The following is an 8,476-nucleotide window of genomic DNA, read 5'->3' on the forward strand; positions in this document are numbered from 1 at the left end:
CACACACACACATATCACATGAGGGGCAAAAGAGTCTTTTCAGATGTCATTTAGACTTAAAATGAACAAAAATGTCATATAGGGAATAAAATTTAGAACTTATGTCAAATAGGGAAGAATTTTTTTCCAATGTCAAATAAGGAAGTAGATTTTAAGATAGTGTCAAATAAGGAATTTTCTCAATATGTAATAGACAACGTACTGAACTTGGTTTACAGTACACGACATTCCTTACGATATGAGCCTTGTAAAAAGAAAAGATGTATTTACTATATCATCTATCATTCTAGCATAGCGAGTACAGCCTTAAGATAAAGAGACGATTCACAATGGAGTTGACAGATGCCATGAGGACGATCAAGAGTACATAATCAGTTGGGCTACAAAGCAGCAGAGCAAGTCTGTGAATAGATCGGACAAGCCGCTTTCACATTTACAAAGGGAAGAAACCTGGCACAAAGACTTTGTGACCCTGACTAAATGGAAATCCTAATCAGTATGTAAAGGCGGAGATAAAGCCATAACTAAATGGAAATCAAAAGCTACTACATCTACAAAAAGTAAAGTCCTGTGCCATGGAGTTAATAACTACTTAATATTGGATATAAACAGAAAATATAAAAAAACTGCTACCTGTCCATCATTTCCACATTCTTACAACTGAGACATACTTTTAAAACCACAAGCTCCTCAACTCACAACAGAAAATAAGAAATGTGACTCGATCGTCCGTTTTCAGGGAAACAACATGACACACATAATTAAGGATCCATTCGTGACGAAGAATCAAGTTTATAACGAATGGATGGCAAGAAATAAATGATCTCTAGCAAAGCAATCTTACATGGCTAATAGAGTGGAGGTTGAGAAACCTCACCGTCTGACATCAGCAGGAGGAGCTCAAGTGGGCCTTGGAATCGCCCGTGCTGCCATGGAAGTTCTATGCACCGCAAACAGTCCCAACGGCGCTTTCACTTCATATGGTGTGATAACCTGAACTCTGTACATCAAGCAGTAATCTTATTGTTACCACTCTTTTCACCTTATTATATGCCTAATTATTTAGAACTGACAGAGGTTTCCAAATTGGCGATTTTGTTTTGGCATATAAAGAAACTGAAGTTCATAATATATAAAAGCAAATTAATAGAAATTAAATATTGCAACCATGAATCCAATCCTCTAGTGATTACTCTCATTCTAAAGTTAAAACATACCATTATGTAGCTACTAAGTAATCAATTAGGTTAGCTTGCACGAACAAGGAGTTAACTGACAGGTATCCCTAATCACAATAGCTAGTTAGTAGTTTGCATGCTACTAACCTCACGCTTGACCAGCCTGCACTATATGGACTCCTTCAGGCTTCTGCATCCAATGGGTTCTCTCTCCGGCGCTCCTCTGTTGACTGTACAACAGGTAAGAAGTGCGGCTTGCTGCACCCCTGCGGGTGCAGTCATTCTCAACCCGGTAATAAAGCGATCAGAAAATAATGTAAGAACATCAGCAAGCAACAATGCAATGAACAAGAGAGCTAAAGGCAAATACATAAGAAACATAGATCAACTTCTTACATGGAACATAACATGAAAACCCATGCATTTATTAGTTTGGACCAGACCAGTTGCCCTAGGAAACATCACAAAGTTCAAGGACACTGCAAATTTGCTATAGAGCAATCCCTGTCATTTCACTATTCTGCTGGCAATATTGGGATCACAAATTCAGTAAATTTAGTAACTGAAAATATCACCACACTTTTCAGCATATAGTTTCCTGTTTATTTGTACTTGAGAGAGCTCTCAGGTATAGGTGTGAGACCAAGTTGTATTTAAGACCGCACATGGAAAAGTTGTGTATGGAAAGAACAACATGGACATGTGATAGGTTGTACACATGTCCAAGGTTACATAAAGTACACATGAAGCGACTTTACATCACTGATATGTTAGCCAGTTTATCCTAACATAGACTAATGCAACCTGACCTTACATACCATAGTGGCCAAAAGGGTGCAGCAACCATCTTGAATATAGAACTATAGACTACCTGTATATGATATGATTGGGGAAGAGCCAATACTAAGTGCTACTCCCTCCGTTCCAAATTACTCGTCGCAGAAATGGATGTATCTAGAACTAAAATACATCTAGATACATCCATATCTGCGACAAGTAATTCGGAACGGAGGGAGTATTAGGTAACTACTTGGATAACCATCAAATCTTACCATCAGTCTTAGTCTATCCAGATTCCTGAAAGTAAATACCACGTAGCCATGTGAGTGGCTAGGAAGCATATTTTTAAGACCGTACAGTTTAGCATCATTTACCGGAGCTAAATTACATAAATTTCTATAGCTCTTTATCCCTGTAGTGGAAAACTATGTGAAACAATACAAATAAGAGAAAAATGAGGTATCATTTGGAAACACAAACTTTGGGAGCCCTCAACTACACCGAATGGAAATACATGATGATGCTAAGCACCATAGCATGATAGGGAACATGGCTCTGGTGTCGATGCACATTGTAGCAGAAGTTTCCACTGCAGAGGTAGTACACATAAAACCATGGTGGCGCAGGGAGTCTCTGGCAAGAAAACCACAAGATCCAGTCAAGCCCACTGCATTAAGTAGGGGTTCGCACAATAAACTCCATTCAAATCCTTTAAAGCATCTAGTTGATGAAACAGATAGAGGAATGGTCAAATTAGCTCGCCTGCTCACCAAAAAGAATAAATGAACCAGCCTTGCATTATAGTATGGTGGAACCGGGCTTGCAATAAACTCCCGAGGGCCTGGTTTATGGAAAAGGATTAAAAGACACCAGGTTTACATCATCAAGTGACATGAACGACAAGATGGGTACGGCGGCGAAAGGGGCCAACCACCAACACGTCACCGCTGGATAGAGTTGCATAAGGAAGTGGTGAAGTGAATCGCAAACGAACTCTGAACATGCTTCCGTGATGAGCTGAGGCTTATGGGGAATCAGAAGAATACTTTTGATTGCAAAAACATAAATTTAGTATCTGGCAAACTGAATGATGGGATGTTACACAACCATTGTAGACTGACTTACTAATGTTTAATACAATACTTATTTTGCTATTTCTCACAATGTAAGATGTAGCAAAGTTCGGTGACGTTAGGCCTGAATATCAGCAACAGAAAAAGCAAGCAAGAACAAATACGTCTTAGCTCGAGCTCAAGCTATTTAGGTAAGATAATAAGAACCAGTTCATCGACATATTTTGGATAGCTATAAAACACATTAAACTTCACATTAAGATTGTGAGATATACCTCAGTTGAGTAGATCCTCTGATCGGCCCCCTTGGAAAAATCACCAAACTTTTGCAGAAGAAGTGGAGGAGTTTAAGAATAATTGAATCTTCTGACCACCTCCTCCATCGATAAAAGAGAAGAAATTACATGGTAAAATTATGCAGTCATCTGCCATAAAATGGAAAAATACAAACCATTAGCAAGTCTGGATTACACGATTGTGGAAATTCAACACATGACACCAGCAAGATAACTAATACAGGAAAGTTACAAATGAGACTGTAAAATACAAAGAATGTAGGATAACATACATTCTTTCTTCTTGCAAGAACCCTTCACTTTGGCAGCATGCTCTCCAACTGCCTTCTTCTCTTCTTTGGTTCCAAAAAGGTCAACATTGTTGTCATCGTCATTATCAGCGGCAGTAGCCTGCAAAATACAGGATTCATGATGTTATACTTGTGATACTGAAATATTTAAATAAACCACACAAGTTCCCAATAACAGCCAGGACATGAATCAGTTAAGCAGTTGACACACTTATGCAATAGAACACAAATGCTGTTTGATCCTGTGATGGACAGATCCGAGCCGTCGGATCAAAAATGATTCATGCGCTTGTGAGAGGAAAAATTACTTCTTTCTAGGAAAAACTGTACTAAAAAATAGGAAAGATGTACAAAAATAAGTGAGAGCGTTGTGTTTGCCGCTGTTTTTCTACTACCGAGGTAAAAGAAGTGATGCGCGTGAGAAATATTATATCTGAGTGGGTTTACCTGTATTGATTTTAACTTATATATATATATATATTTATATATATATATATATATATATATATATATATATATATATCTTGTGTTTTTACCTGCATATTTTAGATGGTATGCGCGGAAGAATTAATATAGTGTAAGCCTAAAGGCATGAGCAGGCTAGAAGAAATAATTGGAACCTAGATGATTAAAATGAGAAAGACAAGGATCCATGTATACTTTTAAGTGGCCAACAAATTGAATAGGCAGAAGCAGAAAGGGGTTATAATACCCTGATTCTCTATTTATTACATGAAAATTCATTAAAGCACTGCAGGTGAGAAAAAAACTTGATCAACATATGAGTTTGCTGCATATTAGTGAATGAAATACAACAAAGTATTTCTAAAAGGTTACCATTCTTTTCCCAGGGGTTGCAAAGGTCTCCGCCATGTGGAAGACATAATAATAGTTGGGTGTTTTCTTGTTTTTGATTATCTTCCGTAGGTTATGGGTATTGTGATTATATAACTTGACTCTATTCCACCACACACAATAGCCACTAAACTCATCGATGTGGCAGACACAAGGTTCACCTCTGCCAATTTACATGAAAACATACCATTAGTATTTTTTCTAATATAGAACTTGAGGCAGAGGGTTACTATCAACATCGTTGCTGGCATCAACTTGAGTTATATAGTTAGCATCAACTTGAGTTATGTAGTTAACATTAACATCAACACCAGCATCTAATTCCTCTTGTTTAACTGCGAGTCTCTGAAAAAACAGTAGAAGCATCACATTGATTTAATTGTTGGTGGTTTTAGCTAGGAGGGCTAATTGAAAAATATGAGTGTGTTCATTAATACAACTATCTAAAACTAATCACATAGATCTGTAATAGAACACAACTTCATAGTCTTTGTGGCTTCGTATAAAGTGGGTGTTCACATGGTCATTTTATAGAATGAGTAAAAATTGTAGGTTGGTATAATCATAACTTGTGACAATACTCACACAGTCACATGGTGATAACTCTAAATTCCACACATATAATTAGCATGCTGATAGTGTTATTATCATGTAAAAAAGATCATAAATTGACATATACATTTGCTGCTAGCCATGGCCTATCTACTTTTGTGTGAGTATTAATATATTCGAGTGTGGATTATTAGTAAGCAAGTTAAATACTTTCAGAGCATTAATCTGAAGCACATACTTACACATGGAGTGTGTAGGTTTCTTTCCTAACACTTAGAATGTTGACAATTTGCCCTTTTAAACTATAATAAAAACGCAGAGAAGCAAGTTTCCTTCCCCTTCTATTTATTAATCCACATGCTGATATGCTTCATGACGAGCAGGCATTTGCCATCCCTCATCTTCTTTCATGTTTGTGAGTACCTAAAAAATATGTGTATGTCCCTGTGTGTGTGTGTGTGTGTGCAGAGAAGCAGGTTTCCTTGTGTGTGCAGAACCATATGTGCTCATGTGTGCCGCTCATCATGCTCATGTGTGCCGCTCATCAATTACTCCGCTATCTGAAACCTAACGCTAAATTGGATACCAAACAATGCAGAGAAATTGAGAGCAAGACCAGACTAAACTTCATCTGATCTCAATAAAAGGGATTATAAAACAGCTAGACTATCAACCTATGTCATCTTCTTTTTCACGCCTCGGATAGTATATCTTTAAATAGAACTGTTCGTGCCAACTTAATGTATTGCAGCAATTCAAAGACAAATCTGATTCAGGTTCAGTATGACAAAGAACACATCACCAAGTGAAATGTGATTAAGGTTCAGTATGGCAAAGAACACGCCACCATGAGAAATGTGGTTTTTAGTGTCTAGTGAGCAAGTATGGTGTGTATTCATCTGTAACTTGATTACATGGATTCAGGTTCAGCATGTCAAGAAAGAGCAGTAGTGCAACGTATTAATGTGATTGGATGACCATGACCAGTATGTCAAAAGCTTCATCTTACCAGTACACTTCAGATAGTAGTATAAACACTGTCCTTGTAGGACAACAAAGCGAGGAAGCCAGTCATCGACATCGGCGTCGTCTATGATAGGTGGCTCCCCAGGAAGTTGAGTCCATCTCCGCAACGCACAAGAGATCATTTAGAGTCACCAGTCTGTTGAACAGCTGTCACACAAATGAAGCTGTTTTGGGGGCAAGCAAACAAAAGTGCACTGGTTTCTTACGTACACTTCTGATATGGAGGTACCCGGAAAGGAGTGCATATCTCAAGGCTTCGTCAATATTTTCTAACCTGCAATGCTAAACTGTATGAATCACATCTGACGGAGAACAAAACACTGAATATAAATAGACACTTAGGTTCAGGTGAAAATCCACACAAACGTTGAGGCTGAATGTTGAAGGGGTACTTCATCATACCAGGCTTTTAGCTGGGACACCCTTTCATCGGCATCGGCAATTTCGCTTCATAATGATTCTACTTCAGCTCTTGTCAATTCGGTCTGATAACAGTGAAAACCGTCGGTGTACTTGTAAGACAGGATTCGTGATACATGACAGAAACAGAGGTCCAATATAGTTAGAAAACATTGTAACCTTGTCATCATCCTTGTTGCTGGAAGACCACCTAATGCAAGGAATAGACAACAGTTGCAGAAGCGATAAACTCCCTTGACTCGTTTCGGGGTCCAAGAACGCCTACGTGGACTGTTTATTACAGGACAGGAACAGCAAGCTAAGCGTGTCAGTACACCCAGAATTAAAGGAAGAGGTTGAAAATTAAACAAGCCTTTGACAGCCATTGTTCGTTCTGCCATGAGTATCATCACCTTGGTGACGGATCCATGTTGCTCTTACTTGTGGACAGACCATCAGCACCGTCCATGGGCTCTTTCTCGGGCGTGAAGTGCTGCGGGAAGACCTCTATTCTTCCGTAAACACCATCCATCCAACGGCGCAGGTGCTAGAAGAAATTGCATAGTCTGTTTAACAATGATACAATGTAGCGTAGAATTAAGAAGTGTAAGACAATATCGATAGTGAAGTGGTACGCCACATATTAGACTATCCAGTGCAGGTATTATCTGTTGAATGCATAGTTTCAGCAAAGGTATTCTACGCAAATAGGAAGGCTCGTAATATGGTCCAAGCATCGGCTGAAAGCCTCAGATTGCTTCCACGAGCATGTTTGGGTGTTCTTACAATGCTGAAATTCTATTATTAAGACCAGTGCAATAAGCCATTAATCGACAGTTTTATTTATTATTCTATCATAATGGCTATACTATCCAAGAGCTATCACTCCCCCTAATTTTCTGTCTCGGAGAAGATGCACATTGGTCCATCAAAATAAAACACTAAAGCCTGGAGCACATTAGTTTGCAGTGATATATATAAGTGTAGGTTTTTGGAACCTAGCTAAATCTGAGAATTGGCTAGATAAGATAGATGTGCAGGGGTAAGAAGAGGGGGTGGAGCTCACCAGGTTCAGGAGGGTAGGAGGAGGGAGGAGCCATGAGGGCTCGTGCCTCGTCCACCTGCAGCAGTTGCTAAGAGGAGCAGGGACGCGTCCGTGCACCTGCGTGACCAAAAGCAGCAACAACGTGAGGGGAGGGGAGGGGATTAGGGTTGGAGCAGGGGGGGCGGTGGCATCCCGAGCAGGCCATTGCGTGGGCGCGGAGCAGGCGGAGCATAAGCACTCGGAGGCCAAGGTCGGACGACATCGCCGGCGAATCTGCGAGCACCTTGGCCGCCGCCTGACCTGCTCACTCTCCCTCTTCTATTCCCTTCCCTTCCCTTCTGATGACGAGAGGGCGAGGCTGCGGGCTGCTACACCGCCTTGGCCTGCTACTGCTGCTCCCCGCCGCCGCCGCCGTCATGCTCCTCGTCCTCCCTCCTCTGCTGCTCGTCGTCGTTGGGGGGGCGCTCTGCTGCGGCGGATCTGGCCGCCGACGGCGCCGTTCGAGGCGGCAGCGGCGATGTGGGTGGGAGGAGAGGAGGCGCGCGGGAGGGGAGGTGAGGGGAGAGGAGGCGCGCGGGAGGGGAGGTGAGGGGAGAGGAGGCGCGCGGGAGGGGAGCGAAGGCGGCGACGAGGCGGGAGGAGCTGGGCGCGGGGCGAAGGCGCGAGCGAGGGAGGAGGGAGGCGGCTGCAGGAGCGAGCGAGGGAGGAGCGGCTAGGTCTCCAGCGCCCCCTTTTATACCCCCACCACGCGAAATGACCGAAATGCCCTGGTGGGGCATGGTATTTACATTTTGTTGCCATTACTATTCATTCCAGCAGTGATTCTTCCGGATCCGACGGCCCAGATCCTCCCACCTCTCGATCCAACGGCCCAAAACCCATCAAGCATCGCGATCCGACGGCCCACGATCGCTGAACTCTGTGAAGCCTTGTAGGAACATCCTTCTCTTATCTCTTGATGTCCAAGAATCTCCAATAGCAG

At 41.6% G+C, this 8,476-nt stretch overlaps 1 pseudogene; it reads right to left on the reverse strand.

Annotated features, from left to right (window-relative positions):
- Positions 1–761: 761 nt before the first annotated feature.
- LOC119287992 lies at positions 762–8,081 on the reverse strand (annotated as a pseudogene).
- Positions 8,082–8,476: the final 395 nt, after the last annotated feature.

This window comes from Triticum dicoccoides, chromosome 1A (genome assembly GCF_002162155.2).
Source record: "Triticum dicoccoides isolate Atlit2015 ecotype Zavitan chromosome 1A, WEW_v2.0, whole genome shotgun sequence".
Classification (NCBI taxonomy): Eukaryota; Viridiplantae; Streptophyta; class Magnoliopsida; order Poales; family Poaceae; genus Triticum; species Triticum dicoccoides.